The sequence below is a fragment of the Juglans microcarpa x Juglans regia genome, chromosome 4S (genome assembly GCF_004785595.1).
Source record: "Juglans microcarpa x Juglans regia isolate MS1-56 chromosome 4S, Jm3101_v1.0, whole genome shotgun sequence".
In the NCBI taxonomy this organism is placed as follows: domain Eukaryota; kingdom Viridiplantae; phylum Streptophyta; class Magnoliopsida; order Fagales; family Juglandaceae; genus Juglans; species Juglans microcarpa x Juglans regia.
This window is the reverse complement of record NC_054601.1, coordinates 15,776,078-15,788,706: the sequence shown is the minus strand read 5'-3', so window position 1 is coordinate 15,788,706 and position 12,629 is coordinate 15,776,078.

Here is a 12,629-nt window from a genome sequence, read left to right as displayed (position 1 = left end):
GATCGTAATATAAATTAATTGATAACATGAGCCTAAATTGAATGTGAAATAACATTGCATGAAACGGAACATGAAATTGAAACTTGAAATTAACTCGATTGATGTGAAATATTGTTTTCAAGAAACACTTTGTACTCAAGACATGACGTGATATGAAGCGAAATGATAGGTGACTTGATGTATCGTAACGTGACATGTACGTGACATGAATGACATGATAGAACATGAAACAAACAAATATTTCGTGACATGGCATAACATGTAATAGATAAATGTTTTGTGACATGGCATAACATGAAACAGGCAAACGTTTCATAACATGGCATAACATATAATAAACAAACATTTTGTGACATGACATAACATGTAACAGACAAATATTTAGTGACATGGCATAACGTGAAACAAATAAACATATCATGACATGACATAACATGAAGCAGATAAACATTTCTTGACATGACATAACATGAAATAGATAAACATTACGTGACATGGCATAACATTTAACAGATAAATATTGCATGGTAGAATATATTGCGCAACAAATAAACATGTAGTGACATGACATTGCATGCCATATATGATAACATAAGTACATAAACCATAGATTCCTTACCAACATACATGCACAATAATCTGACAGTAATTTGGAAGCTAACTTAAAGATGGAGCAACTTGAGCAGCTAGTAGGGCCTGAGAAAACAGAGGAAATAGTCAATGAAATTAGTAGTAGGAGGACTGGTAAGGATCAGCTTATTTGGTTAAAAAATTCGGATGGGTCTTTCATGATTAAAACCGTTTGGTCTTTTGTTCGGATTTGTGGCGCCCTCGACCCCCACGTGTTATTTTTGTGGAGTTCGTGACACCGGGATGATGACCACACGGATCACGCATCCCAACGACCAATGCTCAAAATGTACAACATACAATAAATGTACAGTATATTATTCGCAGCGGAGAAAAATAAAAGGGTCTTTCTTCATTAAGTACCAGAATTGTTCAATAAGTAGTAAAATAACTTTACAAAAATTTTACAGTCTTCCGTCAAATAATTTAAAGAAAGCAAATAACATAAGGGAAACAAGTCCCAAAATGCTGAACAACATAACAGCGACTTAAGCTTCTGGCGGAGTCGGTCCTTCAGGTTCATACTCGGGCTCTGCTTCAAACTCTACGGCACCATAAAATGGAACCGTAGGGTAAACACCACTATGAGATTATGACATCTCAGCAATTAATTAACCAAACAACATCCAAGAGATTTAAAACACATTTATACAAACACGTGTTCCCATATGGACAGAATAACAACCCACATTCATTTTTCCCAAAAAATACGATTTTTATAATTACACCAAAAATCCCATTTTTGTCCCAATCATATTTATTATGAAATTTACGCATGCACCACGGTCTCCCCTATGGACCGTCCGCACACCCTGGCTCTCTTCGTCACATCACGGGTAACGTCCGTGCATGAGACTTCGTAACGAGTGATGCCCAGTTCTGCGCCCAGCGCGTACATGGCCAAGCATCCTCTAACCTCGCCAGCCAAAGGTCACGGAATCGGTACGAGAGCGTTACCATCTCATCCGTTCCCGTCGTCGCCCTGCGTCGTCTCAGAGGACGTCACGTCAGTCTGTTACGCTCCCGAGTGACCAGAGGAGCTCCACCCAGATAATGCCCCATCTTGGCTTGAGGTCGTGATACACACGCACGCACACCATTAATAACAATAGACTCAATTTCAACAGACAACATGACATCACAACACAATTTATTATAAACGATAAATATGCATTGCAACAGTTTATTGGAATAAATATTAAATATTTCATTTACAAAAATAAACCTCCATTTACAATCATACAGTTTCACAAATACACACGTATTCCCGTTCATCAATCCGGCCCAAGGCCCAAGGCCCAAATCCAACAACTCCAATTTAAACATACCCAACACTTCAATGGCTCAAGGCCCAATTTCCAACAAAACCAACAGTTCAATAATTTACAATGAACAATAGTTATAAAGTCAATTTAAATCACTTGAATTTTCGATGGAAAATTACATACACACGATGAAGGGTATTTCTGAAAGATCACTCAAGGACGATGTTCAAAGCGGCGGCTCAACGGAACAGTGCCTAAAAATTGGGTTTTATTACACAGCAACAATAACCCAACAAATAATTTTTCCCTCAATTAAACAAAACCAAGTACAACAAAAATTCGAAGCTTTCGGATTAAATCACCCAAACTCATGAATCACCCGAATCACCCAAATTCACAAATTTCAGATGTGCAAGCTCTCAGATTCAATCCAAACAACACTCGGGTTGATCCCCAAAATTCACAAATCAACACACAATTAGAAAGAGGTGAAATGGCTTGAAAGAGGATGAGGATGTCCAAAACAATTCTGAGGAGCTCCGTGGACTATAAATAGACCAACAATGGCGGTTTTGAAGAGCTATGTGTCGCACGGGTAGAGAAGATGAAAACGGCATCAAGCCGTGGAGGACTGAGATGCATTTGCTCGGACGTGTGGAGCGGCGGTGACGACAGCACATTCGGAGCCCCATGCCTAACACCACCGAGATGCTATGGGAGAATGAGGTGGTGGCGTGGGGATCGGCAGCTCGACAGCAAGCTTCGGAGTCACTACCGAAAGACACAGAGTGAAAGAAGCAAGGTGGAGGTGGCGGCTCGCGGCTGACTTGCGGAACAAAGTCCCTATTGGCGTCGGCAGCAGCTGCGTGGAGAGTATGTTGCAGGAAGAAGAAGGAAGAAGAAGAAATAAGAAGAAGAAGGAAGAAGTCGAGCGGCGCAAGGGAGAAACGATGGAGCCCTAGCTCCTGACCAAAAACGGCGTCGTTTCGAAAAGTGAGAACTGAGTCTCACGGGCCGCACGGCTGGGTTGCGCTTCACACACAGTCTGGGTCCTTGCTGGGCTGGGCTGGAACCGGTTCACCAACACACACACCCACGGCCCACAGTAAAAATACACATACACACACACACAGCCCAAATAATAATACTACAATAAAATTACAAAAATTACTAACACATATATAAAATAATAAATAAAGAAATTAAAATCCCATCATACCAAAAATAATTAAAAATAATAAATTAACCCAATATTATAATTTAAATAATTTAAAACCCATAAAAATAGGGATCTCACAGGATTCGTAATCCTAATTGTCAATGGTCGGATTGGATTTGGAATTCAGCTTTATCAAAGAAATTTTCTGTGCTTATGTGGAAGGCCTTAAACTCATGCCTTGTTGTGGATGATCGTCTAAGGACACTTGGTGTGCCTTTAGTCTCGAAATGTGAATGTTTTCGGGAAGGTGCCATTGAGGATATTAATCATGTGTTATATAGTGGAAATATTGCTAAGGCTATATGGAAGTTTAGTTCAAATACTTTGGGTATCCCGTTTGTCCAGTTCTGGTCTTGGAGGGCAACTGTTGAGGCTTGGTTTCGAAGAGCATCAAAGTCCTCTCAATTAGATACTCTTATGGGAGTTATACCTGTCATCATCACATGGAATTTATGGAAGTGGCGATGTACAGCGCGGATGGAAGGTAGGAAGAAGAAGGTTCAGGTTCTATGGAGATTGATAAAGTATTGGATTAATTGGGTGGGTATTAAGATTCATAAGGATTCCCGGCTAGTGGAAAATGATGTACAGATCTTGAAGTCTTTGAATCTTTCAATTAATTGAAAAAAAAGGGGTTTTAATGGCAGTAAGATGGGAGAGGCTGAAGAAAGATTGGTTTAAACTGAATGTGGACAGAAGTAGTATTAATAATCCTGGAATTTTGGGTGCCGGGGGAGTAGTAAGAAATGAGTTTAGGAAGATGGTTTTTATGTTTACCGATTCCATTGGAAGTGGTAGCAATAATCTTGTAGAAGTTATAGCCTTGCGAAGAGGGCTTGAGCATTGTAAAAGATCGGGGCTTACTAATATAATTATTGAAATGGACTCACTTTGGGTTGTTAATTGGGTTCAGGACAGAAGATGTAGTCTCTGGTACTTAGAGGATTTTTGGGAAGACACGAATATGTTGGCAGAGATGAATTTTTCTATTAAGCATATTTATCGGGAAGGGAATAAGGTTGCAGATTTTTTGGCTCGGTTGGGAAATAATGGGGTCTCCCATGAGTGGTTAGGGCAGATGGAAGTTCCTCATCTATTAAGGGGTATACTTAGAATAGATTCATGTGGATTGGCTTATCTCAAGAAGTGTGGATGTCTTTAGTATGGGTAATACTTTTTTAGGGTGTCGGTACTCTTATTTACATAAGAATCCTTTGGATAGGCATGTTTTATTTGGTTTTGTTCACTTGTAAGTTTGGTTATATTGTTTGAGTTTTTGTGTTGGTGTCTGGTGCTTGGGGCTTAATTAGTCTTTCTTATTATTATAAAGCCCGAGTACATCTGTTTGTTACTCTGCCACCAATAAGGGTTTATTAATAAACTTGGGTGGGGATCACTATTGGACAGGTGATTACTCAATCTTTAATAATAATAAAAAAAATTAACTTAAACTATGCAAAATGCTAACTTAGATTAAAATGACCATTTTACCCTAATTTAAGGATATCACATCCTCACTACAAAAATCACCAAAATTTACATTCCTCGTGGAAATCTTGTCCTAAACTCAAATATCAACTTAAAAAAAATTAAAACCAAACAATTGCAAAAAACATCATAGGGCCGAAACTTCCAAATGTCATATCTCTTGTTTTTTGTTACAATCTCTTTGAACTTCAAAACTCATGATCAAACCAAAATATTGTAACAAAGATCCTCCTATCTTAAGCTTAAAAAAATGCTTAAAAATATCCAACAAAAATCTACTTTGTTGGGTACAAATTTAAAGTTCAATAATGCATATCATCCACAGATAGACGGACAGACGGAACGCATTATTCAACTATTGGAAGATATGTTGTGGGCATGTGTTTTGGAACTAAGTGGCAATTGGAAAAGTCATTTACCTCTGATAGAGTTCACCTACAACAATAGTTTCCAAGCTATAATATAAATGACACCTTATGAAGCGCTATACGGAAGAAAGTGTAGATCACCGTTGTATTGGGATGAAGTAGGAGAAATGCAAGTGCTAGGATTTGAATATTTGCAAGAAGTGCGGAAGCAAGTAGTAGTGATTCAAGAAAGAATGAAAGCAGCCCAAGGTCGACAGAAAAGTTATGCTGACAGATGACACATGAATTTAGAGTTTTTCATAGGTGATTGGGTGTACGTGAAAATTTCACGCATGAATGGAGTGGTACGATTCGGTAAGAAGGGGAAGTTGAGCCCCATATATGTTCAACCTTTTGAGGTGGTAGAGAAGATTGGTGTGGTATCTTATCGATTAAGTCTACCGGTCGACATGCAAGGAGTGCACGACGTCTTTCACGTTTCAACTTCAAAGAAGAGTTTCGGTGAAAGGGCAACAGATGTAATGGAACCCAGCAGTATTCGATAATCTAACTTATGAGGAATGACCATTGCAGATTGTGGATTGGAAAGAGCAAGAACTGAGGAATCGAAAGATACCCATAGTTAAAGTGCTTTGGAACAATCTCGAATTTCAAGAAGCAGCTTGGGAATGAGAAGATGTCATGAGGACAAACTACCCTTATTTTTTTGTAACTTAGATGTAAATTTTGTTTGAAATTTTTGAATGACTGTTTGTACTTGTTCTTGTTATGAATGAAATGTTTTTGTACGAATTTATTGCTTGTAGTGTGCACAGTGTTGACCCATCATACCCTTGAAACAGGGCATGACACGACCTAAAAGAACCCCACGTATGTCTGTGTCTTCAGTGGCACAAATTAGAGAGCGTAGAGAGCACCAACTTAGAAATCGTCTGAGTAGCAATTGATGGCAACTCAATCAAAAAAACTGGAAAAGTTTGAACACCACCATACGCATGTGACGGATTCAGATTTTAGAGGAAATCTTTTCTTACTCCGAGCATTGCCACACGAGGAGCGACAACCTTGATGTTGCTGGAAAGATGCGGAAATAGCCTATTTGTGCATTTTTAATTTTGAAGCTAAATCAAGTCGCACAACAGAGGAACGAGCGATGAGGTATATGCCTTTTGAGACCTCGAATATGTCAACGGACCGTATCCGTTTCCGTGAAGAAGGCCAATCTATTGAAGAAACAGAGCTTGAAATAGATCATATGTTGAATGAGATGCGGGTGAATATGTATTGAGTGTCAGCGGATGACGACATACGACCTCTATCATCATCTGAAGATTCCACGGCAGTGAGTGCTAGAGGTATGGAATTTCAAATGATTGAGGTTGACTTGTTTGAGATCATCGTGTGCCGATTTTGTGGACGAAATCTATTTTTAAGGGAGGAGGATGTGTGATAAGTGTTATTTTTTTGTGATTTTTATTACTCTTATATTTATGAAAAGCGTCATTTTTCCTTCAATACTATTGATTTTATTTTATTTCTATACATTTTTCTTTATTTTCTTGGATTTGAAGGAATGAGAAGATTTAGTGCTAAAGGAAAGCATTTTGGTACAAAAGATGAGACTACGAATCCAGATCAATGAGAGGTAGCGAGATCTGAAGAGAACCGAGGAGACGCTCGACTAGAATTGGCGACAAGAGTTAGGCGATAAGTGAGATATTTTACCTTCTAGGCGAGAAGGCTTGGCGCAAGGCTCCGGGCTACTAGATTGGGCGACTAGTCTAAATGACCAACCTAAACAACATTGTGGGTGACAACTAGGAAATGCGAGTAGTTTACGGCTCGGTAGCTTAGCAAGAGGGTTCTATCCTCCCAATCGGAGTCTTTCCTCTCGGTTGGCGAGAGGGTTCTATCATCTCGATCAGGAGTCATATTTAGCGCACACGGCATCTACTCGGTAGGACCCTTTTGAGTTCCTTATTCAATGAATCCGTCGACCACCAAATCCTCCCGAACTCCGTAAATCAAGCCGCATATCACTAAATCTTCCATTTTAGATAATTTCATTACTCTCGGAATAATTCCTTTTATGTTAACTTTTATCTTTAGAAACAATTTTCTAGATCTTTATGCTAGATTGTAGCCACATTTATCTTGTTTCTAGATTTAAATTTTGACATATATTTAATCCCGTCTTATGGGATGAATAGGGGGTTCTGAGTTTTTTAGAGAGTCAAAATTTTATAATTCAATAATTCAGAGTTTATCATTTGAGTTTATCATTTGGGAGCAGAGACGAGAGCCGCATGCTTTATCAACTAACTCCAACGAAGAATACTAGTTTTATTGTTTTTCTTTTCAATTTCATTATGAACTAATTATATTTTCTAGAGCATTGATGTAGTCTAGCATTGAACATAAAATTTATATTCGAAGTTATTTTATTTCAAAATTTCCATGATTGAGTGTTTATTCCTTGTTCTTAATGGTAACAATTTTCTAGCCAATTATTGTTCGATCTATTGAATCATAATGAGATTGAGACGTGATTTGTGATTAAAACTCTAGTATTAAGTACCATTAGTTTAGTGAAAGTAGAGATACTTTACCACGACTAGTGGGATTTTCAAGAAAAATCCAAAAGACTTAATGAGTCTCCAATTAATTAAATTCACATAGTGTAACCTCCGCTCCTTTCTTCTTACGTAAGCTTCTCTCTTTTCTTACGTAAGGCTCCTCATTTTTGACGTAAGCAAATTCCAATGATGAAATTATGCAATAGTTTGCCATTCTTTCTGGTGACTGCGAGCATCGTCATGTGTGCTGAACCATGACGACGTGTCTCTCGAGATATTAGGTGACTTCTAAGGCACACCCAGTGTTTTAAATGTACTGGAAATATTTATATGAGTTATTTCCAGTATCGTTGAGCTAAACTTGTTTTTAAATGAGACAATTATAATATTTTGAAGAGCTCCAAAATATTATAATTGTCGGAGATCATTTTAATATTAATTAATAAAATGATTCCAGTTATTTAAAATATTATTGGGATTTAAATTATCTTGAAAGCTTTAATTAATTTAATGGTTCATCCTTTTAAATATATTAAATAAGATTTCATCATTTTATTAATGATGAAGAAATATTATTTTATAAACTAAAGTTATTTTAAAATAATATTTATCTTAATTCCTCTAAGTGCTTTTAATTAAGTTAACGTTTACGCATTTCAGTGTTTTAATATCTCAACGTTAGATCGTTTTGAGGACCCCCAAGATGAAGGGACTGGATTAAATACCCAAACCCCCCTCTCTTTCAACCTCACTTTTCCCTCCCCCTTCTCTCTCTCCTCCCTCTCACCGGTGAACCCCTCCCATGGAACCCAAGCCTCGGGAAGCCCCCCTTCCCCCTCCATCGCAAGCACACACGAAACCCATTTATGGGTTTCGCACGGCTTCAAGCTACCAACGCCGCTAGCGCCACCGTGCGCGACTCCCGCGACCACCAGGCACCACCGTGAGCCTGCCCTTACCTCCCCTTCCTCCTCCCTTGGACCTGAGGCCCATCGCCTCTCCTCCATGCACGGACGTTCCTCCTCACACGTACGGGTTGCATGCTGTGCACCGCCACCCACGGTGGGTAACGACAGTCATCAGCCTCCTCAGGCCACCACCAAGTCAACCCAACCAACCACGATCCCGATCTGTCACCCATGCACGCACACTCTCTCTCACACTCCCACGATCTCTCACCCACTGTGCAGCCAGATCCGCCACCGTGAGCCACCGTGGCGCCACCTCGACACCACCACGAGTTCCACCGCACCTCCCTTAGCCGAGCCCTAGGCTCAAACCACCACTTTACGTGGTGGGTAATCAATGCACGTGATGGACAGTCACTGCGTGTGACTGACCGCCACTGTACATGGCTAGATCTGTCGTGTTACGCTCCTTGCCACCATCACAAGGCCTTCACGAGCCCTTCCAAGACCACACTTAGCTATCCAAATGCCCAAACAATCAATGTACGTGGGTTAGCCGCCACGTACGACCTCTCCATCATCATCGGCTGTGATGATCAGCGAGCAACGCACGGGTTATCCCATCGATAGCATAACTCTCTATCCCTCGTTAATTATGTTATATATTGATTAGTGGACTAGGTTGTGGACTGTGCTGTTAGTATTAGGGGAATGATTGTGTAGTATTGAGATGCATTGTGTAGTGCGCTATGAAGTGTTGGGCATATCGGTGCAGTGTGATGACGTGTAGTTCTGTGTATGTGAAGTGTTGGGCATATTGCGTAGTGTGCTGTGAAGTGTTGTGGACTGTGCTGTGTAATGCAGTTGTGGAGTTTGTGTTGTAATGATGGCATGGTTGTGCTGTGCAGTGTAGTTGTGGGGCATGTGCCGTATGGATGGCGTGACGTTGTGTGAAGTGGGAACAGTACACGCTGAGTGTACTTTGTGTGTGGCGTAGTGTGACATAAAGAGAGTGTATGTAGAAATATACTCTCCTAACGTATTGTGGATTGGGAAGAGTAGACGTAAAGTGTACTTTGTATGGCGTGGTGTGTGAATGGAGTACACGTGAAGTGTCCTCCATATGGTGGAGTAATGCACCATGTGGCTGATATGCCATAATGGTGATGTGGCATGATGTGTATGAAGGGAAACATGTGGAATGTACTCCATATGGTGGAGTAATGCACCATGTGGCGGATATGCCATAATGGTGATGTGGCATAGTGTGTATGAAGGGAGTACATGTGGAATGTACTCCATATGGTGGAGTAATACACCATGTGACGGATATGCCATAATGGTGATGTGGCGTGATGGGTATGAAGGGAGTACTTGTGGAATGTACTCAACATGGTGGATTGATGCACCATACAGCAGGTATGCCGTAATGGTAATGTGGCATAACGTGTATGGAGTATACGCGGAGTGTACTCCATGTGGTAGAGTGATGCATCGTATGGCGGGTATGCCATATTGACGATAGGTTGTAGCATGTAGAAAAGGAGTATACGTGGAGTGTACTCCATGAGGCAGCGACACTCCGTGTGACGTGTTGTAGAGATAAGGATGCTTGTGCAGATGATTGTCGTAGAATGTGATGAATAGTATCGAGAATTGTGGAACAATGTCCCAAAGTAGTTATGGCATAGCCTATAGTCTGAGGTGACAAGTGTCATTGTGATTGACTTATGGCCGGAAGTATGGGTGTAGTAGTAGAATAAGTGTAAGAGTGCGCAGCAGAAGCATGATTGGGCAACGTCACGAAGTGACGTGGTTACTGACAGTCGTGCTTAAGATGGGTGAAGAGTTAGTGTGGAAATGGCGTAACGGGAACGTGACGAGATGTCACGATTTGACGGGAGTACGTGAGGAACCATACTCGTGATGAGTTAGAAGTTGGCATAGAGTGACGTAACAGGATGTCAAGTGACGTGACAAGGTCACTGTGTAGCTTGAGAGTAGTCTCGAGCTATATGACGTGACATAAGGCGTAATGGTGAATGAAGCCTTGTCATGTTAAGTGTTGGGATGAATTGTAGAAGGGACGGCTAGCATGAAGAGTCGTGCTGGCCGGGTTAAGAGAATGTTGGTATCAGAATATGGCCCTCATCCCTACGAGTAAGTGATCAACATGTTATATGTTGAGCTTAGGTGATAAAGGGGTAAGGTACATGTGTAATTTGGTTAGACACATGTGCCGGATGGATTCACTATATGTAATGGGTAATCTGTCCTAAGCATAGTTACACGATGCTTAAGCCTCAGAGTTGGCTTAGAGCCGTGTGGCTTGTATGGATGTGAATGAGGATTAATATGGGCTAAGATGTATGGAGGTAGTGACGGGTGTATTGTCTAGAATTGGGATTCGTGACTTAGTTGATCTGAGTCATGCATCAAGATGAGTTCAATAAGGAGAATAAGACGAATGTCTTAGTGTCTTAATCCTAAGGTGAATCATGGGTTCACTTTAGTGAATGAGAACTCGAGGCAAGATGTTGAGTTGGAAGATGCGGTGACCGCAATGGGTCCCCAAAGGTTTTAGCATAGTAAAGGGCATGTAAATGCACTTGATAGAAGGAGAGTGTTCCAAGTATAGCTTAGTTCTATTTATAGTTAAGTTGCTTATGCACTAGATAGAGAATAACGTTAAGGTTATGCATGTAGGTTGCAAGCTGACACGCTCATGAATGGACTGCATGGTATGAAAGTAGCATGGAGTCCAGGTAAGTATTACGTTCATGCCCTTCTGGACTTTTCTAGAAATTACGAAAAGAAAACGAAAAACTCTCTCTTTAAGAAAATGTTCACGAAAGAAGATGCCATGCTTTCAAATGTATATGTACGTATGGCCCTTCCATGAAAGCCCCTTTTTACGCACCCAAAGTTATTAATTGTACGCATGTGAATGGATGACTATAAGATGTATCTATTGTATGTATTTTCAAAGAAAACGAACTGATGTAAATGCACGAAAGACGAGCTTGAGTCGACGCCTTCACGGATCCTACTGACCGACGCTGTCGCGAGCGCCGCGAGGTGATACTCGTTACGCCGCGAAGGCCGACGTTCAAGGTGATGCTTGCCGATGCTGCGAAAGGCGAAGTTTGAGCCCGTGCTTTATGTTTTATGGATGGTGCGAACCGATACTTTTGTGTACGCCGTGAGGTGATGCTAGTGGACGTCATGAAAGAGGACGTTTGAGCCCACGCTCACGAAATGATGTTTTCTCATGAAAAGAAATGTTTTCTCATGTTAAATGAAAGAAAGAACTGAATGAAAGCTCCAGCTCTTCAGAGCTGGCATGAATGAATGAAGCTTCAGCTCTTCAGAGTTGGCATGAACGAACGAATGAAAGAATGAATGAAAACATGAAATGCATAAAGATACGTGACGGCCACATGAATGAGTGAAAGGGTACCAATGAATGGGCATATTGCAATGCCGGGTAAGTAGTACTGGTAGTTCACCCAGTGCTACCCCCTATGAAAAGGGATTTCCAACCTGTGGCCACGGGCGGAATCCAGGTCAAAGGGCCGCTAACCCTAACACACGGGGCGTAACAGTGTGTACCGGCCTATGAAAGTGAAAAGAAAGAATGTATGTATATACGTATGTATGCATGCACGAACGCACTTTAAGAAATGAAGGCATTGACGGGCGAAACGTTTTATGAAAAGAAAGGAAAACCCCGTCCAGTGACGTTTTCAAACGAACATACGTATGCACGCATGCATGTAAGTATATTATGTACGAATGATGAATGAATGAATGAAAACCTACGTTATTATATTTTATGCATGTCCCTCCCCCACAGGGAAGGAAATGAAGCACGGGATGGACACGACCCATGGGAAGAGCATGGAAGTCTAGGCACGAGGCTTAAATCTAAGAGAGGCCTTTTATTATTAAAATTGATGTTTTCCGCTATTAACCTCTTTTATTGTAAAAGCACATTTTTATTTTATAAATGTAGAGTCTTGCACCCTGGGAAGAAGCAAAAAGTTTTAAATCGGACGATAATTCCTGTCGTCTTTTCTCAAAATATTTTATAAAAAGACTCACCACAAGGACAGATGTCATAGAGATATGGAGTTATTAGTTGGGGATATTTTTGGTATTGTTCGATATCAACT